Source organism: Pelodiscus sinensis, chromosome 1 (genome assembly GCF_049634645.1).
Source record: "Pelodiscus sinensis isolate JC-2024 chromosome 1, ASM4963464v1, whole genome shotgun sequence".
Lineage (NCBI taxonomy): Eukaryota > Metazoa > Chordata > Testudines > Trionychidae > Pelodiscus > Pelodiscus sinensis.
In genome coordinates this window covers 168,314,417-168,337,844 of record NC_134711.1, presented here as the reverse complement: position 1 = coordinate 168,337,844, position 23,428 = coordinate 168,314,417, and the positions used below count along the sequence as shown (strand labels likewise).

Here is a 23,428-nt window from a genome sequence, read left to right as displayed (position 1 = left end):
GTTGTTTGTCTAACCTGCTCTTAACGATCTCCAGTGATGGAAATTTCACAACCTTCCTGGGCAATTTATTCTAGTGCTTAAGCACCCTGACAGAAAATTTTTCCTAATGTCCAACCTAAACTTTCCTTGATGTAGTTTAAGACCATTGCTTATTGTCCTGTCCTCAGAGGTTAAGAAAACAAATTTTCTCATGTCTGCTTTAACAACAGTGTATGTGCTTGCAAACAGTTAGTTATGTCCCCGCACAGTCTTCTCATCTCCAGACTAAACATTTTTTTCAATCTTGTTTCAAATGTTGTTTTCTAGACCTTTAATATTTTTGTTGGTGTTTTCTGTACTTTCTCCAGTTTGTTCACATCTTTCCTGTAATGTGACATCCATAACTGGACTCAATATTCCAGTGGAGGCCTAATCAATGTGGAGTAGAGTGGAACAATTACTTCTCCTTTCTTGTTTATGACACTGCTGCTAATACATCCCACAATGCTGTTTAGCATTTTTTGCAGCAGTGTTACTCAATTTTAGCTTGTGATCCACTCCAGATCCTTTTCTGCAGTACTACTGCAAAACTGAGGCAGTCCATGGTATCTTGCTAAGAAGTTTTTCAAATCCTAAATTTGAGGTCTGGGAACACACAGAGCAAGCAGCCACCATGACCATGGTCGCCCTGGCAACCACATTCCAAGATGGCCTCACTACGATAAGACCCTGGCTGGTACCAAAACAAACTTCATGGAAGCTGTTTTAACTGTCTTCTTTAACCCTGATAAGAAGCCTGGATCCCAAGGACCTCACCAATGTAAGACAGTCTCACCCCCACAGTAGATGCATCATAATTTCAGCAGATAAAGTTGCCATCAACATGTGTTTTGTTTATGTTGGCTTATTTAGCTTGTTAGGAATAACTACCTGTATTATTGATAAGATGTTTAATTGGCAGTGGGCGGAGATGCTGTGTAACCTTCATAGTTTATTGGCTTATGTCCTTATTATATCTTGCTGCCAAAACCTATGAAATTGCTTCCACTCCGCCCACCTGATGCCTATATAATTCAATGTAATGTTTTGATTAACTAGTGCTCTCCGGGTTAACTCCTGGTTGGTACTCCACGAGTGCTGATGTACAATAAATCCTCAGCTTGTTTTCACCTGCATTCATGGTGTCCAGAATTATTCCCTATAGTTAGTCATTTCCTATTGTATATGTGTGCAACTGATTATTCTTTCCTGAATGGAATACTTTGCATTTTTTCCTTTCTTCAATTCCATCCTCTTTACTTGAGACCATTTCTCCCATTTGTCGAGATCATTTTGAATTTCAATCCTGTTCTCCAAAGCACTTGAAACCCTTTCCAGGCTTGTATCATCCATAAACTTTTTGAGAGAAATTCCTATGCTATTATCTAAATCATTGATGAAGATATTGAACAAATTTATCTTTGCAGAGACTTGATATTCCCTTCCATCTTGACTGCGACACATTTAAAACTACTTTCTGGGAGTGCTTTTCACAATTATGCATTCACCTTATAGTAGGTTTATCTAGGTCAGTGGTCTCCAACCTGTTTACACACAAGATCACTTTTTAAATGACAGAACAAGCCAAGATCTACTGCTCCGCCCCTTTCTTGAAGCCCCGCCCCTTCATTGAAGCCCCACCCTCTCTATTCTCCTCCTTTCTATCACTTGCTATCCCCAACCCTTATGCTGCTGCTTCTTTTCCCCCAATTCTTCTGTAGGAAGAGGTTTTTCCAACATTTGACTTGTCTAGACTGGACCAAATGTCAGAAAACCCCCTTCTTTTGGAAACCCCCTTATTCATCATGGAAAGATCATATTTGCTCTTCCACTAAAAGAAACGGAAGAACAAATGCATCCCTGGATGCAGAAGTGTTTTTCTGGGATATCTCTGGAATCCTGAAAAACTCCTGCAGTCTAGCCGTACCCTTGCAAGGTTGAGACAGGATGGCTACGTCTACACTGGCCCCTTTTCCGAAAGGGGCATGCTAATTTTACAGGTCGTAATAGGGAAATCCGCGGGGGATTTAAATATCCCCCGCGGCATTTAAATAAAAATGTCCGCCGCTTTTTTCCGGCTTTTAGAAAAGCCGGAAAAGAGCGTCTACACTGGCCCCAATCCTCCGGAAAAAAGCCCTTTTCCGGAGGATCTCTTATTCCTACTTTGAGGTATAAGAGGTCCTCCGGAAAAGGGCTTTTTTCCGGAGGATCGGGGCCAGTGTAGACGCTCTTTTCCGGCTTTTCTAAAAGCCGGAAAAAAGCGGCGGACATTTTTATTTAAATGCCGCGGGGGATATTTAAATCCCCCGCGGATTTCCCTATTACGACCTGTAAAATTAGCATGCCCCTTTCGGAAAAGGGGCCAGTGTAGATGTAGCCGATGTGTCGGACCTGGGGTGGGAATGAGGGATTTGGGTGTGGAAAGGGGTGAGAGGTGCAAGCTCTGGGAGGACATCTGGATGCAGGAGGAGGTGAATAAAGGGATGCTGGCTTGGGAAGGGGTCTCCAGGTCGGTCTGTGTTGGGGTCAGATGTAGGGTTAGGGTACTAAGCAAGCCATAGACTTCTGGATCTGAGGGTTCAGGAATTTGGGTTGGGGTATGCTAGGGGCTCAGGGCAGGGGGTTCCAGTGTATGATGGGCTCAAATGTAGGGTCTGGGCGAAAGGGGAGTGCAGGAGTGCTGTTGCCAGATGGGGGCTTGGTCCCAATTGGGAGTTTGTTGGCCAGGCTTCATTTTTAAATAAATACTATGTCAAACACAAAAAGTTACTGCATTGTCTTTATTTCTGAGAAGGGCAGGGAACCTGTTTTGAGTCGGGTCACTGACCTACAGAAAAGTCAGTTGGGGCCACACAAGTGAGATGCAAAAAAACCCTCCTCCAACCCTCCCCCCAGCTTGACTAATGTGACCCCCAACTGTGTTGGTGTGAGCCGGGGATATAGTACTGGAGAAGGGTGCTAGTGGGTGCTTCGACAGGGGACAGGGTGCTAGTGGGAACAGGGATCTGCAGCAGGGGATGGGGTGCCAGTGGGGACAGAGTTCTGCGGCTGGGGGAAGGGGAGAGGGAACACGGTGCTGGGAGGGGAGAGGACAGGGTTCTTCAGAAGAGGACAGAGTGCCAGTGGGGACAGGTTTCTGCAGCTGGGTTACAGGGTGCCACTGGGGACAGAGTTCTGTGGCTGGGTACGGGAGTGGGGACAGAGTTCTGTGGCTGGAGAGTGGGAAGAGGGGCAGGGAACAGGGGGCACAGGAGGTGCATGGTGGGCAGGGGGCAGGGAGGACAGGGAACAGGGGGCAGGGGGCCAAGGAGGTGGGTGTCAGTGGGGGCAGGGAGTCTCCTGCACCGCCAGGATCCCCCTCCCCCCAAGGGAAGCCGGTGCTGCCTCCTCTGGGCCTGACTCCCCCCTCCCACAGTGCAGGGAAAGTCCTGTGTGGGCCTGCCCCTGGGCCGACTCCCCCTCCTGTGGTTCAGGGAAGCCGCCGACCCCCTCCCCCAACAGCGCACCTGGCATGCCACAGACCTGTGGGAGGGGAGCAGCCAGTGCACTTCCAGAACCCCCAGAAGTGGCGCGAAGCTGCAGGACTTTCGTCCACCCCTCAGGAAGCTGGCACTACCTCCATTGTCGCTGGAGGTAGGTAGTGGGACTTCTCGGGGGTTGGGAGAAAATGGGGGGGGATGCCTTGAGATTGACTTGTCGAGGCCTCACAATCGACCAGTTGATTGCGATCGACAGGTTGGTGACCACGGATCTAGGTTGTATTTCCTTAGTTTGGTTATGAGAAGATCATGCAAGACAATATGAAAAGCCTTACTAAAGTCAAGCTATACCAAATCTATTGATTTTCCACCTATCCACAAGGCTTGTTACCCAGTCAAGGAAAGCTGTTAGGTTGGTTTAACATTACTGGGTCTTGACAAATCCATGCTGTTACTTATCACCTTGTTATCTTCTACGGATTTGCAAATCAATTGCTTTAATTACTTTCTCCATTACCTTTCTGGGTACTGAAGTTAATATGAGTGGTCTGTAATTTCCAGGGTTATCCTTATTTTCCTTTTTTATAGATTGGCATTATGTTTTCCCTTTTCCAGTCCTCTAGAATCTCTTCCATAGTCCTTTATTTTTTTAACATAATCACTAATGGGACTGATAGGCCCTGAATCAGTTCTTAGAGTACTTTAGGATATATTTCATCAGGTTCTGGTGAATTGACGACTTCTAGAAGTTTAAATAATTTTTACCTTGATCTTTTCCTATTTTAGTCTCTGATCCTACCTCATTTTCATGTCAGTATACACATATCTAAGATACTGATTTGATTTCCCCTCTATGTTCTCTCTTGTTTCTCCTTTATTTCTGCTCTAACAGCCCATGCTCCTACCAGACTCCAACCTTGCTCTGAGGTCTCTGTGTTTTGTAATTACCTTGGGCATTTGTCTCCTGCCCATATCAAATTTAAAGCCCTCCTCATCAGGTTAGTCTATATCCAAATATTCTCTTCTCCTTCCTTAATAGGTAGACCCCCATCTCTACTTCTCGATCCTTCCCGGAACAACATCCTGTGGTCAAGGAAACCAAACCCCTCATGGTGACATCCTATGTTACTGTATCCATAATCTCATTGAGAACATTGGCTTTAGTGGGATAACTGGTAGCTCAACATGCTACACAGTTGGTTAAATCCTGGCTCTCTTGCAGTCAATGACAGTTTTGCAATTGACTTCAGAGGGATGAGCATGTCACAGAATTTAAATATAGGTATCAGAATGTGTTCAAGGTGTTGATATCTGATCTTAGCCTCTTATATCATCAGAAAAGTCCTTCCTCCTCTTCTGCTCCCCTCCCCCTGAATAATGATGTGTAGTGGACTGTATTCTATTCTGATTTATATCTAAACAAGATTGCTGGGGTCAATTAAAAACTCTCTTTTAGAGAATATATAAAGACATGAATACAGAAATCCACTATGGAAGGAAAATAATTGTCAGAACAATCTAATTTCCTAATGAGATCTGTCCTATGAATGTCATCTGGCTAGTTTTCCAAATATGACTTTCTCATGCTGGTCCAAATGTCCAGATAGCCGATCTGTTTGAGCATTTGCTGTTTTCTCAAGATAAACATTTCAGGGTATGTCTACACTACAGCACTAATTCGAACTAAGCTAATTCGAATTAGCGCAGCTAGCCTTAAAAACTAGTTCGAATTAGCGTTTTGCTAATTCGAACTAGCATGTCCACACTGAGTGGACCCTGAACCGGGGTTAAGGATGGCCGGAAGCAGTGCTGGAAGGGCATCAGATGAGGACTTAGAGTGTGGAGCTGCTGCCTCAGGCTAGCCGAGGGCTGTGCTTAAAGGGTCCCGACCCCCACCCCGGACAGACAGTTCTCAGGGGTTCCCTGCTTGCAAAGCAGTCCTGGCTTGGAGTGCCCTGAGTGCCCACACTCGGCACATGACAGCACTCGTCCATCAGCCCAGCTGCACTTACCGCAGGATGCCACCCGGGGTGGGGGGCGGGTCAATCAAGGGGTTTCAGGAGAGTTTCCACCCCGAGGAGCCCGCAGAGCCAGCCCAGTCCTCCCTATCGGGGGCTCGTACCCCATTCCTTCCTCACCTCCTTCCACTTACCCCTCCCTAGCCCCCCTTCCTGATGTACAAAATAAAGGACACGTGTGTTAAAAAATAGAAACTCTCTTTATTGAACAAAACTCGAGGAGACTGGGAAAAGGAGGTGGGAGAAGGGAAGAGAAAGGGTGGGAGAGGGGAGGGCAACTACAATGATGGGGGGTTTGGAATAGGTCCCATATGAAGAGAGGCTAAAGAGATTGGGACTTCTCAGCTTAGAAAAGAGGAGACTGAGGGGGGATATGATAGAGGTCTATAAAATCATGAGTGGTGTGGAGAGGGTGCATAAAGAAAAGTTCTTCATTAGTTCCCATAATAGAAGGACTAAAGGACACCAAAGGAAATGAATGGTAGCAGGCTTCAAACTAACAACAAAAAGTTCTTCTTCACAAAGCAAATAGTCAACCTGTGGAACTCCTTGCTGCAGGAGGTTGTGAAGGCTAGAACTAGAACAGAGTTTAAAGAGAAGTGAGATAAAGTCATGGAGGTTGGGTCAATGGAGTGCTATTAGCCAGGGGGTAGGAATAGTGTCCCTGGCCTCTGTTTATGGAAGGCTGGAGAGGGATGGCACGAGACAAATGGCTTGGTCACTGTCTTCGGTCCATCCCCTCCAGGGTCCCTAGGTTGGCCGCTGTCGGCAGACAGGCTACTGGGCTAGATGGACCTTTGGTCTGACCCAGGACGGCCATTGTAAGCTCAGGGCTCAGGGTCGGGGGTCTCAGTGGACCACCTTGATTTTCATGCCAACCTGCTCCTGGGTGGCCAGGCTGGCAGCTATCCTGCCCTAGACGGCCACTTTCCTGTGCCTAGTGCGGAGGTTGTGGACAAGGTCCACGATGTCCGCACTAGACCAAGTGGGTGCCCGCCTCTTGCGGACCCTGGCAAGCTCCCGGGAGCCGCCAGCCTGGTCCCGGGAAGAGGCGAAGGGCTGGGTGGCAGCGGGTGGCTGGCTCGAGCTGTGCCAGGTGCAGGGTCTGCTGGCTGGGTGCTGGCAGGGTTGCACCTGGCACGGGCACCGTAGCCAGCCCGTGCCCCTTTAAGGGCTCCGGGACCGGGAGGGGGTAGAAGAGTTTCCCTGGTGGTGCCCAGAGTGGCCACCAGGGAAAGCTGGGGAGGGCTAGCCTCCCACTAGTTCGAATTAAGTAGCTACACACCCCTTAATTCGAACTAGTTAATTCGAACTAGGTGTTAGTCCTCGTAGAATGAGGTTTACCTAGTTCGAATTAAGAGCACCGCTAGTTTGAATTAAGTTCGAACTAGCGGTTTTCATGTGTAGCACCTATCAAAGTTAATTCGAACTAACGTCTGTTAGTTCGAATTAACTTTGTAGTGTAGACATACCCTCATTTATTTATTTATTTTCAGTAATAAAAATAAATGATTAATCAACATATTTCTTCCTAAATACATGGTGTGTGTGTGTGATACTCTTGTCACAGGCTTTATATGGGGTACAAGGGATGTAGGAGGGATCTAGGTGCATTACAAAATAACACAAGTTTATCTGTGTTCATCCCAAGTACCCCATGTATAAGGAGAGAATCTATACCACCCACTGGAAGCTGAACAGTTAATTGTTTTTTTTACAGTCCTAATATTAATTATATGTATGGCTAATAGAAATAATCACAGTGAAGGTATTAGGTCAGTCCTTAGATAACATACATCTGCATAGTTTTATTGAAGCAAATGGAACTATGCTGAAATGCATCAGAGGAAGATCGGGCCCATTCTTTTCAAGTCCATGTTCCAGGATACAGAGCATGGGGTATATGCTGAATTCCATTACTGCTATTCAGAACTGTATACGCGAACCACAAAAAATGTACCTTTCAATGTATATTGCTATATGTTAATGCAACAAAGCTTAATACATTTTGTTAGGTAAGGCTGAAAAACTTGTTGCTGAAATCAGCTATAAAAAGAAGGGATTTCTTTAATGAGAAAAAAAGTGCATTAAAATCTCTGGGGATGTACAGCAGAATCTACAATAGCAGTCTCGGATAAGAAAAGCCTATTAGGCAGATGGTATCATGCATGAAAAAAGTGATCAAGCTGCGAGAAAGAAAGCCAGTTTTGCTTAGTGTAATAATTAGAAAAAAAAGAGCCCCAAAGGAATAGAAAGATAGTGAAATAAAACATCCCAGCTGGAAAACTAGTGGATACTATAATTTGAAGCCAAGAGAAGGTCCGATTAACACAGGAAGAATGAAAGCCTATAGATTTTATTCATGAGAATTTGGAAAGAACTTGGATGTCGTCAGATAATGGAATTGGATCTCGGGTTTTTTTGAACATCTGATCAATTTTTGAATTGATTGGTTGCTTGTCTCGTTCTTATGGCAGACTGAAAACATAGAAGATATGATTGGTAACTGATTACTAACTTTAAAAAGCTGTAATAAAATAATATCACATATTGTGTTTCAACTTCTTGATATAACAGTTAACAAATGAGTTTGAGGAACCACACCTGTTATACAAATAGAAATAAAAACTAAATGCAGAACCCACTGATTTATAATACAGTAACTATATTCTTATCTGTTCAACTGCACAAACCTTATCTCTAGACTTTCAGAACGGTTCTATTTTTTTTCAAATTCTTTGCTGTTTTCAGTGAGTCAGATTCTGTGCTTTGTGCTTGTGTACATTCAGTTGCAGAATGTTGGCTTTAGAGCTCGATTCAATGAAAATTGAAATCAAAGAGAAGACTGACACTTTACTTCAAAGAACTTGGGAACAAGCCCTAATTTTAGTTCTAAGGTATCCTACAGATACCATGTTACATATTGTCACTCAAAGCATTAGAGTTACATAGTAAATGAGATCAGTGCCATTGTCTACGGGGGAAAAATTAGCCCCAGAGTATTAAATATTAAGAACTTACATTGTTCATATTTACAAAGTCTTGTACTAATAAAGTACTTTTAAAATATTTAATAGGGCTGGGATATTTTGTTGAAAAAAGAGAAGCAGATTTTTACATAAGAACATAAGAACATAAGAACGGCCATACTGGGTCATACCAAAGGTCCATCTAGCTGACAGTGGCCAGCACCAGGTGCCCCAGAGAGGGTGGACCGAAGACAATGATAAAGCGATTTGTCTCCTGCCATCCCTCTCTAGCCTCTGACAGACAGAGACCAAGGACACCATTTTATCCCCTGGCTAATAGCCTTTTATGGACCTATCCTCCATGAAATTATCTAGCTTCTCTTTAAACTCTGTTATAGTTCTAGCCTTCACAGCCTCCTCTGGCAAGGAATTCCACAGGTTGACTACATGCTGTGTGAAGAAGAACTTTCTTTTATTAGTTCTAAACCTGCTCCCCATTAATTTCATTTGGCGTCCTCTAGTTCTTCTATTATGGGAACTAATAAATAACTTTTCTTTATCGGCCCTCTCCACACCACTCATGATTTTATAGACCTCTATCATATCCCCCCTCAGTCTCCTCTTTTCTAAACTGAAAAGTCCCAGTCGCTTTAACCTCTCCTCATATGGAACCCGTTCCAAACCCTTAATCATTTTAGTTGTCCTTTTCTGAACCCTTTCCAAGGCCAAAATATATTTTTTGAGGTGAGGAGACCACATCTGTACACAGTATTCAAGATGTGGGCGTACCATAGTTTTATACAGGGGCAGTAAGATATTCTAGGTCTTATTTCTATCCCTTTCCTAATAATTCCTAGCATCCTATTTGCCTTTTTGACCGCCGCTGCACACTGCGTGGAAGTTTTCAGAGAACTGTCCACAATAACTCCAAGATCTCTTTCCTGATTTGTCGTAGCCAAATTAGCCCCCATCATATTGTCCGTATAGTTGGGGTTATTTTTCCCGATGTGCATTACTTTACACTTATCCACATTAAATTTCATTTGCCATTTTGTTGCCCAAGCACTCAGTTTGGTGAGATCTTCTTGGAGTCCCTTACAGTCTGCTTCTGTCTTGACTATCCTAAACAGTTCTGTATCATCTGCAAACTTTACTATCACTGCTTACCCCTTTCTCCAGATCATTTATGAATAAATTGAAAAGGATTGGTCCCAGGACTGACCCTTGGGGTACACCACTTGTTACCCCTCTCCAATCTGAAAATTTACCATTTATTCCTACCCTTTGTTTCCTGTCTTTTAACCAGTTCTCAATCCAAGAAAGGACCTTCCCTCTTATCCCATGGCCATGTAATTTACACAAGAGCTTTTGGTGAGGGACCTTGTCAAAGGCTTTCTGAAAATCCAAGTATACTATATCTACTGGATCCCCCTTGTCCACATGCTTGTTAACCCCTTCAAAGAACTCTAAGGGTATGTCTACACTACAGCGCTAATTCGAACTAACTTAGTTCGAATTAGTTAATTCGAACTAAGCTAATTCGAACTAACGCATCTAGAACTAAAAACTAGTTCGAATTAGCGTTTTGCTAATTCGAACTAGCGCGTCCACACTGATTGGACGCAGGGGCGCATTTAAGGGCGGCTGAAACCGGTTCTGGCAGGGCAATAGGTCAGTAGTTGCTTTGTGTGGCTGCTGTCTGAGGCTATCTGAGGCTCGTGCTTAAAGGGATCCCCCCCCCGGAGAGCCGGTTCTCAGCTTTTCCTGCTTGCTTGCCAACCTCACTGAGGGACAGCAAACCGTTGAGACCTGCGCCCGTGGGTGTCAGTGCTTCCCTTCAGGGACACCGCCACAGGTGGCAACATGGAGCCACAGCTCGCCTGCACCTTCTGGTGCACTTTCTGGACTTGGTGCTGCAAGCCTGCCAGCAATGGCTTGAGGCTGCTTGGCACCCCCTGGTGCACCTCAGCCGCCTGCCTCTCCACCTGGCCGCCCTGGGGGCCGTGGAGGAGCCGTGGTGGTGCCCCGGCACCGGCGTGCCCTGCCGCATCTGGCGTCTGGACCAGCAGCGACTGGTGGGACCGCATCGTCCTGGAGCGCTGGGACGACCGACAGTGTACCCAGAACTTCAGGATGAGAAGGGACGCCTTCCTGGAGCTCTGCGAGTGGCTCACCCCTGCTCTGCACAGAAGGGACACTCGCATGAGGCCCGCCATCCCCCTCCAGAAGCGGGTGGCCATCGCTACCAATCCGTCGGGAACCAGTTCGGCGTGGGGAGATCCACCGTCGGAGTGGTGCTCATGCAGGTACAGCACTCGTCGGCCACTGTGCTGGGGGGGGGAGCTGCTAGGAGGGGATGGGCCACCCCAGGGACAAAGGAGGGGAGGTAGGAGGCGAAAGCGCCCCGCACTAGTGAGGTCGGTCTGTCCCGGCCGTACTACATGCCGCCAGGGGGGTTGCTTCTGGGAGTGGGGTGCGGGGCACTGCCAGGGCACGAATGCTCCCAGCCACCCGGGCGCCCCACTGATTGGCGCTTTGCTGTGTCTCTCTCCGCAGGTGGTCAAGGCCATCAACCGGGTGCTGCTTCGCAGGGTGGTCCACCTCGCCAACCCGGATGCTGTCATCCGGGGCTTCAGCGCCCTCGGCTTCCCCAACTGCGGGGGGGCCATCGACGGGATGCACATCCCCATCCGTGCCCCGGAACACCAGGCCCCCCGCAAGGGGTACTTCTCCACAATCCTGCAGGCTGTGTGTGACCACCTGGCACAGTTCACGGACATTAATGTGGGCTGGTCCGGCAAAGCACACGACGCCCAGGTTTACCGCAACTCCTCCGTGTACCAGCGGCTGCAGGACCTTCTTCCCCGACCACCACATCAGGGTCGGGGACGTGGACATGCCCGTGTGCCTGGTGGGGGATGCCGCCTACCCACTGCAGCCATGGCTGATGAAGCCCTACACGGGGCACCTCAATCCCTCCTGCCAGACCTTCAATGCCAGGCTGACCAGGGCTCGCATCGTGGTGGAGGGGGCGACTGAAAGCCTGCTTTCGATGCCTCCTCACCCGTCTGGACCTGGCCGAGCACAACATCCCTCCCGTGGTGGCAGCATGTTGTGTGCTCCACAATTTATGTGAGAGAAAGGGGGAGGCTTTCCTGCCAGCCTGAATGGCTGAGGCTGACCGCATGGCTGGCTACTACGGTCAGCCCCGCACCGCCGCCATCCGGGAAGCCCAGCGGGGGGCCGTCCGGATCTGGGAAGCCCTGCAGGAGAGCTTCCTGGTGGAGGAAGAGGACTGACCTCTTCCTGAATGCCCCACTGGGGCCTTCTTCCACCCTACCCCCTTCCGCTTTCCCCTCCCTACCTACTGTCAAATTAAGACTCCTGTTTTTCAAACAAAAACGTCTTTTTATTTAACATAACTGGGGTGGGGGGAGGGAGGAAGGAGGGTGGGAGAGGGGAGGGGAAAACCTGGGACGAGGGAGCTGGAAGGGGAGGGAAGGGAGGAAGGGAAAGGAAAGCTCTGGGGTGGGGGTCCGGCTTCCTCTCCTGTCTCGCAACACTGCGGGTCCGGGGGCGTTGGTGGGGAATGGTTGTGGAGGGTGGGACAGGAGGGACAGAGGGTGTGGAGGAAGCAGGAGCGGGAGCAGGAGGGGGAGCAGGGGGAGGAGGAGGGGGAGCATGGTGAGCAGGGGGAGCAGGAGGAATTGGGAAGCGGTCAAGCAGGCTCTGGAGGTGGCTTCGAAGGGCACGGCCCTGCTCCTCCAGTGGCTCCAAGCGCCTTCAGCACAGCCTCAGGTCCTCCTGGACCCAGTGGTCCTGGAGATGGAGCTGTTGCTCCAGGAACTGGAGGTGCCACCTCTGGTACTCCTCCTGGTTCCTGGATCTCCTGCTGGCCCTGGCGCGGGTGGCTGCTGCAGGCAGGGTGGTGTGCCCTGCAGTCCCAGGTGCTGCGGCTGTGGTGAAACAAGAACAGCGGTCAATTACCCCAGGGGCCCAGGTGTGTGAAACCCAGCTCCCCTCTGCAAGGCCAGGGCCCCTGCAGGATCCCCAGCTGCTGCTCTGTGGTGGGCAAGGCCCAGGCGCACAGTCCCTGGGCTCCCTCTCACCCCAGCCCCCCGTACACATAAGGGGAGCACGATGGTACTCACATGTGGACGCCTCTCCGGCCTCGGATGACACAGGCGAGCGGCTCTGTGGGTTGCCTCAGGGGTCCCGGGTCCTGGGCAGGCTGCCGGCAGGCTCCTGGCTATCGGAGCCCTCCTCCTCCTCCTCCTCCTCTTCTGTCTCTGGGAGCGGTCCCTCTGCCCCGGGGTCTATCACGTCCCGGGGGGGAAGGGACGGCATGAGCCCCCAGGAGGCGGTCCAGAGCCTGGAAGTTGGGGCACGCATCCGGGTCGGCCCCTGGCAGGCAGGCCCGGGAGTAGGACTGCCGCAGGTCCTTGATTTTCCAGCGCACCTGCTCCCGGCTGCGCTGGTGGCCCCTGGCGGCCAGGCTGGCAGCCATGCGGCCATAGACTGCCGCATTCCTGTGGCTAGTGCAGAGATCGTGGACATTGGAGGCTTCCCCCCAAACCTCGATGAGGTCCATGATCTCCACACTAGACCACGCGGGCGCCCGCATCTTGCGGCCCCGGGCAGGGTCCTGGGAGCCGCCAGGCCGGTCCCGGGAAGAGGGGGAGGGCTGGGTGGCATCGGGTGGCTGGCTCATGCGGTGTCAGCTGCTGGGTGTGTTGGCACGGGTGCTGGCAGCCTTGCAACTGTCACAAACTGTGTAGCCAGCCCGTGGCCCTTTAAGGGCTCAGGGGCCTGGAGGGGGGCAGTAGAGTTTCCCTGGTGTTGGCCAGAGTGGCCACCAGGGCAAGCTGGGAAGGGCTAGCCTCCCTCTAGTGCGAATTAAGGGTCTACACAGCCCTTAATTCGAACTAGTAAGTTCGAACTAGGCTTAATCCTCGTGGAATGAGGGTTACCTAGTTTGAACTAAGCGTTCCGTTAGTTCGAATTAAATTCGAACTAACGGAGCGCTAGTGTAGTGCCTATGAAAGTTAGTTCGAACTAACGTTCGTTAGTTCGAACTAACTTTGTAGTGTAGACATACCCTAACAGATTAGTAAGACAGGATTTCCCTTTACAGAAACCATGTTGACTTTTGTCCAACAAATTATGTTCTTCTACATGCTTCACAATTTTATTCTTTACTATTGTTTCAACTAATTTGCCCAGTACTGAAGTTAGACTTACCGGTCTGTAATTGCCAGGATCGCCTCTAGAGCCCTTTTCAAATATTGGTGTCACGTTGGCAACCTTCCAGTCCTTAGGTACGGATGCCGATTTAAAGGATAAGTTACAAACCACAGATAATAGCTCAGCAATTTCCCATTTGAGTTCTTGTAGAACCCTTGGATGAATGCCATCAGGTCCCGGAGATTTGTTAACATTAAGTTTTTCTATTTGTTCCAAAACCTCCTCTAATGACACTTCAGTCCGGGACAGTTCCTCAGATTCATCACCCACAAAGGACGGTGCAGATTCAGGAATCTCCCCAACGTCCTCAGCCGTGAAGACTGAAGCAAAGAAATCGTTTAGTTTCTCTGCAATGGCTTTATCGTCCTTGATTGCTCCTTTTATAGCTCGATCATCTAGGGGACCCACAGGTTTTTTAGTAGGCTTCCTGCTTCTAATGTACTTAAAAAACATTTTGTTATTTCTTTTTGAGTTTTTGGCTAGCTGTTCCTCAAAATCTTTTTTTGCTTTTCTTATTACATTTTTACACTTGATTTGACAGTGTTTATGTTCTTTTCTATTTATCTCACTAGGGGTACGTCTACACTACAACGTTAATCGAACTAACTTAGTTCGAATTAGTTAATTCGAACTAAGCTAATTCGAACTAAAAACTAGTTTGAATTAGTGTTTTGCTAATTCGAACTAGCAAGTCCACATTGAGTGGACCCTGAACAGGGCTTAAGGATGGCCGGAAGCAGTGCCGGCAGGGCATCAGAGGAGGACTTAGAGCGTGGAGATGCTGTCTCAGGCTAGCCGAGGGCTGCGCTTAAAGGGTCCCGACCCCCACCCCGGACAGACAGTTCTAAGGGGTGCCCCGCTTGCAAAGCAGTCCTGGCTTGGATTGCCTGGAGTACCCACACTGGGCACATCATACCACTCGGCCATCAGCCCGGCTGCACTTGCCGCAGGCTGCCATCTGGGGAGAGGGGGCAATCGGGGGGCTGCAGGAGAGCTTCCACACCCAGAAGCCCGCAGAGCCAGCCCAGACCTTCCCATCGGGGGCTCGTACCCCATTCCTCCCTCACCTCCTTCCACTTACCCTTCCCTAGCCCCCCTTCTTATTGATGTACAAAATAAAGATAACGTATCTTCCAACATTGACTCTGTCTTTATTGAACAAAACTGGGGGAGACTGGGAAAAGGAGGTGGGAGAGGGGAAGAGAAAGGCTGGGAGAGGGGAGGGCAACTAACATGATCAGGGGTTGGGAACAGGTCCCAGATGAAGAGAGGCTTCAGAGACTGGGACTGTTCAGCTTAGAAAAGAGGAGATGGAGTGGGGACAGGATAGAGGTCTCTAAAAGCAGGGGTTGGGTGGAGAGGGTGCATTCAGAAAAGTTCTTCATGAGTTCCCATAAAGAAGGACTAGAGGACACCAAAGGAAAGGAATGGGTAGCTGGCTTCAAACTAGTAAGAGAAAGTTGTTCTTCACAAAGCAAATAGTTAACCTGTGGAACTCCTTGCTGCACGAGGCTGTGAAGGCTACAACTAGAACAGAGTTTAAAGGGAAGTGAGAGCAAGTCATGGAGGTTGGGTCCATGGAGTAGTCTTAGCCAGGGGGTAGGAGTGGTGTCCCTGCCCAAAGTTTGCGGAAGGCTGGAGAGGGATGGCACGAGACAAATGGCTTGGTCACTTTCTTCGGTCCATCCCCTCCAGGGTCCCTAGGGTTGGCCGCTGTCGGCAGACAGGCTACTGGACTAGATGGACCTTTGGTCTGACCCAGGACGGCCATTGTAAGCTCAGGGCTCAGGGTCGGGGGTCTCAGTGGACCCCCTTGAATTTCATGCACACCTGCTTCTGGGTGGCCAGGCTGGCAGCTCTCCTGCCCTAGACGGCCACTTTCTTGTGCCTAGTGTGGAGATCGTGGACGAGGTCCACGATGTCCGCACTAGCCCAGGAAGTTGCCCGCCTCTTGCGGTCCAGGGCAAGCTCCCGGGAGCCGCCAGCCTGGTCCCAGGAAGAGGTGGTGGGCAGGGGGACATCGGGTGGGTGGCTCTGTGCCGTGCCAGGTGCAGGGTCTGCTGGCTGGGTGCTGGCAGGCTTGCACCTGTCACGGGCACCGTAGCCAGCTCATGCCACTTTAAGCGGTCCGGGGCCGGGAGGGGGGCATAGAGTTTCCCTGGTGTTGGCCAGAGTGGCCACCAGGGAAACCTGGGGAGGGCTAGCCTCCCACTAGTTCGAATTAAGGGGCTACACACCCCTTAATTCGAACTAGTAAGTTCGAACTAGGCTTAATCCTCGTAAAATGAGGTTTTCCTAGTTCTAACTAAGCGCTCCGCTAATTCGATTAAAATTCGAACTAGCGGAGCGCTAGTGTAGTGGCTATGAATGTTAGTTCGAACTAATGTCCGTTAGTTCGAACTAACATTGTAGTCTAGACATACCCTAGGATTGGACTTCCACTTCTTAAAAGATACCTTTTTTCCCTCACGGCTTCTTTTACATGGTGGTTAAGCCACGGTGACTCTTTTTTAGGTCTCTTGCTATGTTTTTTAATTTGGGGTATACATTTAAGTTGGGCCTCTATTATGGTGTCTTTAAAAAGTTTCCATGAATCTTTCAGAGATTTGGCTTTAGTCACTGTGCCTTTTAATTTCTGTTTAACTAACCTCCTCATTTTTGTGTAATTCCCCTTTTTGAAATTAAATGCCAGGGTGCTGGACTGCTGAGGTGTTCTTCCCACCACAGGAATGTTGAATGTTATTATATTATGGTCACTATTCCCAAGCGATCCTGTAATGGTTATATCCTGGACCTGATCCTGCACTCCACTCAGGACTAAATCGAGAATTGCCTCTCCCCTTGTGGGTTCCTGCACCAGCTGCTCCAAAAAGCAGTCATTTAAGCCATTGAGAAATTTTATCTCTGCTTCTCTTCCTGAGGTGACATGTATCCAGTCAATATGGGGATAATTAAAATGCCCCATTATTATAGAGTTCTTTATTTTGGTAGCCTCTCTAATCTCCCTTAGCATTTCAATGTCAGTATCGCTGTCCTGGTCAGGTGGTCGGTAATATATCCCTACTGCTAATTTCTTATCATTGGAGCATGGAATTACTATCCATAGCGATTCTATTGAACATGTTGATTCACTTAATATTTTTATTTAATTTGATTCTACATTATTTTTCACATACAGTGCCACTGCACCACCCACCCGGCCTGCTCTATCCTTTCTATATATTTTATATCCCAGTATGATTGTGTCCCACAGATTTTCCTCATTCCACCAGGTTTCAGTGATGCCTATTATGTCAATCTCCTCATTTAATACGAGGTACTCTAGTTCACCCATCTTATTAGTCAGACTCCTAGCATTTTTCTCATGTATTTCAGTGCCTTTTCCCAATATTACAGAATAAAGAACAATCTCCTTTTTTGCTGTGTTAAAATATCCCTTCCCTTCCATCCTCCCCTCCCAACCCCCCCAAAACCAGGCAAGATCTTATCAAAAGCAAGTGCTAGCCTGCATTGACACAAGGCAACTTTAGCAAAATGAAAACTGAGTTCAGTTAACTTGGAGCCTGGGGCATAATGACCCATGCAAGCAGTTTATTCTTTTAAAATTTTCTGTTCAGATCTGATTGACAGAACAAGTGGACTGCTTCTGGCATGTATGAAAAAGGAGGTATGATATTTATTTTAATTCAAAATACTATTTTGAGTCTTTAAACACTGAGATTTGCACAATTTAATTTTTAAAAAGTGTATCTGTTTATTAGGCTGACCTTTAATTTCATTGAGGTTCATATTAATATTGATCTTATTTCAAAGTAGCACTTCAAAACAATCCTGACTTGAGTTATTAAAGACGATTGAGCTTCCCTGCTGTTTGTATTTCATAGTAAGGTTCATGTAAATTCAAGATCATTCAGAAAATCTCCTATCTCTGGCCAGTCTAATTCCCACTGAAGTCAACAGAGAGATTTTGATCGCCTTTAGTTGGATTATGGTATTTTGATTTCTAATTTGTTTTTATATTGGCCTTTCCCCCCCTTTTTATCTCCACCAAATGTATGTCCTGTGTGTCTGTGTTTTGTGCAGGTTAATTTTTCCAGAACTAGTAACTGAGAAATAGAGATTCCAGGGCCTAGTCTATACTTATTCTGACCATCCATCCTGGATTTTCCAGGACAGTCCTGATTTTTAGTCTTCTATCCAGGTGTCCCATGAAGTACTGAAATGTCCCGAAAAGCGCAAAGGATGCTAGAAGCAGCTGTGTGCTGCTGTTTGCCCTACTTCTCCCCCAGATGGGAGAAAATGAGTCAGGGACACTTCCTTCAGGCTTTCCCTGCTGCTTGGGAATCTGTCAATAGGAGCAGCAGGAGGCTGTGCTTATTGGGAATGTGTGAAAGCAAGTAATCTATGAGAGGATGTTGGATCAGCTGGGCTGGGTGTGGGGAGACACCAGGAACCAGCACTTGGCTCAGCTGAACTACAGGGAGGGGTTGGGACTCTGGGAAGCCCAGTTGGGGAAGGGGGGAACAGCAGCAGGAGGCCTGAAATGACCTCCCCTGGTCTGGAAAAACCCCTCATCCAGTACCAGTCAGGTCCTGAGGGTGATAGACCAGGGAAGTTCAACCTACCCACAGTCTGCTTCTGCATCCTCCCTTCTGGTCACACACTGCACCCTCCCTTTTTCCTGCTCCCTCCCCATGACCAGACACCTTACTCTCAGCCTGCTTCTGCACCCTAACTCTGACCCAGACCTCACAACTCACAAGCAGGTTGGGAAGTCGTCTCATTTGTCAATTATTATTAGGTATTATTTACATAATATAGGCATTGCCATCATGGTATTGACAGTAGCTTTACATATAAAATAGCCCAACTCCATTGACCTCCATGGGAAATGTACATTTCAAGCAGTGGTGGTGAGGATTAGTGACATGGTCTTCACAATGCTGTAATTGTCATGGTTAGTTCAGAATTGTCATTCTAGCTTGTGGAAACTGAGGACACTTGATAGTTTTGCAGTAACTTCCAAAAATGCAGTTGCAGTACATCTTCTTAAGGATGTAAATTCCCATTAATCAGTTAAGTGGCTAATGTTAGATCACACTAGGGCTGCTGCCAGCTCTCAGTATCCTCTGGAGAAGCTTCTGTCCACAAATAATTTGTCAAAAGCCATATTAAACTAAAGATATATAATGTCTACTGCTTTCCTACTATTCACTTGGCTAATAACCCTGTTAAAGGAAAAAATAAGGTTGGTTTGGCATGATTTGTGCTTGATAAATCCATACAGGCTATTCCTTATGAACTTGTTATGCTTCAGGGTACATCTACACAGCAGGGCTTAACTTGAAATAAGCTACACAAATTAAGCTATGTCAATTGAATAGCTTATTTTGAAATAGCTTATTTTAAGGTTGTTTTGAATTAAAGCACTCTTCCTCTGACTTCCCTTACTCCTCATACAATGAGGGTTACAGGAATCAGAGTAAGAAGTCCTCCAACATGACAGTATTTCAACATTATTTTGAAATAAACTTCTGCTGTGCAGACATGGACTAAGATACTGGACTAGATGGACCTTTGGTCAGACCCAGTATGGCTGTTCTTATGTTCTTATAGCTATTACGTTTGTCACTCTCCAATTCTCTGGAACTTCACCCATCCTTACCCTCTGAGGCCATAGTTTCTCAAAGATAATGGTTCCAGGATTGCTCAAATAGTTTTTTAAGTACCTTGTAATAAATTTCATCAGGCCTGCCAACTTGAATACATTTAAATTATTCTTTAGCCTGGTTCTTTCCCTCTTGTTGATCACATTAATCATGTTGAGTATCTGGTCACCATTAGCACTTTTATTAAAGACTGAAGCAAAAATATATTAAATGTCAGCCTTCCCCATGTCATCAATTCTTAGTTCATCCTCCCTTATGTGAGAGGATGTGTGAGCACTATTAAAGGATCAGGAGACATTACTATCATAGATGAATTAGATCACTTAATAAATAAGTTCTTTCATATACAGCTAAAATTCAGCTCTGCTCATTTTGGCTCTAAGTCCTACAACAATGACCAGATTCAATACCAGTTTATATCTGTGGCTCATTAGGATTTCTCCACTGACTGTGATAAAGGTGAACCTAGGTATGAGCAAAGTTATGAAATAAAATAGTTATTGAGGGTGCAAAACTTGTAAATGTGTGAAGAACAATTGTGTTCTATGTTATATTATTCATATTACATAATTAAAATCCTTACATTAAAAACACACGTTCAAATCATGGTATGCAACTAGCATAAATAGGTGCAATTATATAGCTAGATGTGGGTATTGCATAGCAATAAATATATACAATATGGAGAAATAATGAGAAACCAGAGCATTCAATTCCTGCCCTACAGCAGAATCTCAGCAGTTCTGTAACTTTGTCCCATTTCTTCAACCACAAACATGAGTAACTTAACATGAGTTATCCCAGTGAACACAATGGGGCAACACGAAGACCAGACCAATGATTGCAATGCACATAAGAAGGATTCCAAGATGGCTGGTTCTGTTTATATTAGTGTACAGAGAAGATTCACAATTCATAACTAGGTTGTGTAGTTGGTTTGAATATCAAGTCTGATCTAAAGCCCAGGACTCCTCATGGGAAGAAGAGGAAGGGCCCAGAGATTTAAAGTGGCCCAGACTCTTCAAAGTGCTGCTAGAGTACTGTTCCACATGGATCTGAGGGATGGGAATGGGAACGCATGCTGTGGCGGTCTGGGTTGTGCTAAGGCCTGACTGGTTGAGGCCTCAGCTCTTCTGGCCAAGGCCCTTGCCTGCTGCTAAAGCCTATTGGGGTCAATGGAGATATTCCTGTTGACTTCAGTGGGATATAAGATATAGACAGCTGATTTGATGAGATGAGTATATTTCTTACCCATATCCAAATTCTCATTTAATTTAGGTAGGCTTTACACTGACATTACAAATTCCACCTGTATATTGTTTAAAAAAAAAGCAAATTGTTCAGACTGCGTGAATAAATGTAAACTCTACATCTAGCAATGTATTTAAAAATGGTGACTATCTAAAGGTGTCATCCTATATTAAGAACTGACTGTGAAAGTGTGTTGAGAAAAATGAAAGTGAAATGAAATACAGTTCACTATATAGTAAAAGTACCTAAAAGCTGTTTTCAGTTTTTGGTCTATTGAGGTATCTTGCCATATATAAAATCTATCTCAAGTTAAAATTCATGAATAAAAGGCAGATATAAGCCATATGTTTGGAATTTCATATCACAAAGTTATTATTGTAGAATAATGGAGGAGGGATTAATAAAACGCTCCTCCTTTACAGTTTTCTATGGGTACATCTAGACTGCAAGTTTCTTACGAAAGAAGCTTTTTTTTTTTTTTCAAAAGGGAGCATCCACACCTCAAAACTGGATCAAAAAAGTGATCTGCTTTTTCAAGAGAGAGCATCCAGACTGCATGAATGCTCTCTCAAAAGAAAGCCTGATTGCTATTCACAGAATGGCCACCAGGGCACCTGTGCTTTTTTTGATTTCCTCTTCTTTAGAAAAATGTCCCTGTTCTGTGTCCACACATTCCTTTTTTTGAAAGAGCTATTTTGTAAAAGGTGTTCTTCCTTGTAATTTGAGGTTTACCAATGTCAAAAAAAACCCTTGCATTCTTTCGATTTAACTTTGAAAGAACGCGATTGCAGTGTGGATGCAGGTGAAGTTTTTTCGAAAAAGGGCAGGGTTTTTTTTAAATGTAGTCTAGACATACACTCAATGTGGTGGAGTGAACAATTTAGGTGCAAAGGGTGTTGTCTCCTGTTTGATTGCGGTCTTTGGTTAAGTACTTGAAACAAATTAAACCAGTTGCTTTTAGCTCAAGTGATAGAGGCTCATGCACTAAGCTCTAGAGGTCCCAGGTTTGGTTCTACCTTTCGACATTAAAAATGAGGGCTTGTCCAGGATTTCAACTGGGATGTCTCTGAAGTTCAGGACATGCTTCCTCATCTAGGAGAATTATGTAACCCCTAGTGGGTGTAGTGTACTGTTCCATGTAGTGAGATTAAACCACACACAGAGACATCTCCACTGTCACGATTCAGTTAAATTAGAATTATATTGGATCCTTTTAACTGAAGAAAGAGAGTAGGCATTCATAGATAGATCCAACTCTTATTGAAAACAAATATAAAGATTCCCATTCACTGCAAGTCGGACTGAACCCCTGTTCATATTTTCATTCATATTTTCTAAGACCCGGAAGCTCAGCTTAAGGTACGGAACTCCGGCTACATAGAATACATAGCAAATGTTCCCATCAGCTTCCTTTACTCTTTGCAAGTAAACTCACTAAATCACTAAATCAAACTCCGGAAGTGCGCTCATGGTAGCATGCATCTTTTGCAGAGTGAAGACAAGGCCTAAAGGACCCTGAGGTTGAGAGGCATTGTGAACCTGAGAAAGAATGAAAAGTGCTTACTGCCTCCTGGGAGATCCTGACAGGGTGACAGGGATACTCAAAACTTCATGATGCTTTGTAGAGTCTGTTTATAAGTGCTAAGGTTTTTTATATCATAAGTGAACTTTCTTATTCCAAAGTATAATAAACAAATATTGAGCCTTGTGTTATTTTAGGCCTCTTCCTCTAAAAGGGAGACGTTTAAATACTAGTTTAAAGCTGACAGGCTAGATCTTCAGCTCATGCAAATTAGTAGTTTCCCCATCAAAATCAATTAAGTTATGCTGATACTGGGCCATCAGCTTTAGCCAATTTTTTTTTTACAGATGGCTAATCGAATTGATGTGGCTAGTCAAATAATTTTCTCTTGGTTGGTTTCTTATAGTATAATTGAAAGAATTTTCTTTCTATCAGAATATTTACACTGTTTACATTTCATCTGGCAGACTTTGATTCCTACATTTCATTCTGGAAGCACTAATCTTCTCAATTTATGATGTCTTTACTATTGTTTTTATTCCTTTTTAGTCACAATATATTTTTTCAGGCCTAGACTAGTCTATGAATGGCCTGTCAAAATTGTCGTGCTATGTAAAGATATTTGCCTTTTGTTGTTCTTTTAATAATCATGCACAGATTATATCTGTGGACTCATCCCCTCCCCACTCTGGCCCCATGCAAACTCACTAGTCTCAGGTTTCTTCTTTTTTCTTTTCATGTCTCATGCGGCATGGGGTGTGAAGTCTTGTAATAAAGTCTCATCAAAGTCACCATTATTCTTCATTTATCTGAATTAAATTACCTATGTCATCCATTAGTCCCAGAAAGGTATTTTTTTCAAAGTTTTGCATAGAAAATAAGTTTCCAAACACTATTATTTATTAATGTAATTTATGCAGCTTTTTATGCACTTCTTTGAAAATATTAATTTGCATGAGCTATGTATTTCTATTGGTGGACTAGGGCCAGATCCTCAGTTGATACAGCTCCATTGAAGTCTTGACTGATCCTTTTTCTGGCACCTATTGTATTTCTGAAAACTTACTTTTTACCATTACAATCATCTAGAGTATTCAGAATCAATAGCTTATGGATTTTTCCTGTAATAAAATATGAAAAATCTTTAATTAAAACAAAGAAAAATCTGCAATAGGCTATAACAATTTTCTTCCCATACAAAGGCAAGCTGGCCTCTGGCATTTCTATATCAATATAAAACATAACCACTTTTGTTTCT

General features: G+C 45.8%; 1 long non-coding RNA gene across 1 annotated transcript in view; it reads left to right on the top strand.

Annotated features, from left to right (window-relative positions):
* Nucleotides 1–23,428, top strand: part of LOC142820538 (uncharacterized) — a 96,851-nt gene that overhangs the window by 29,913 nt on the left and 43,510 nt on the right. The gene's annotated exons all lie outside the window — the stretch shown is intronic.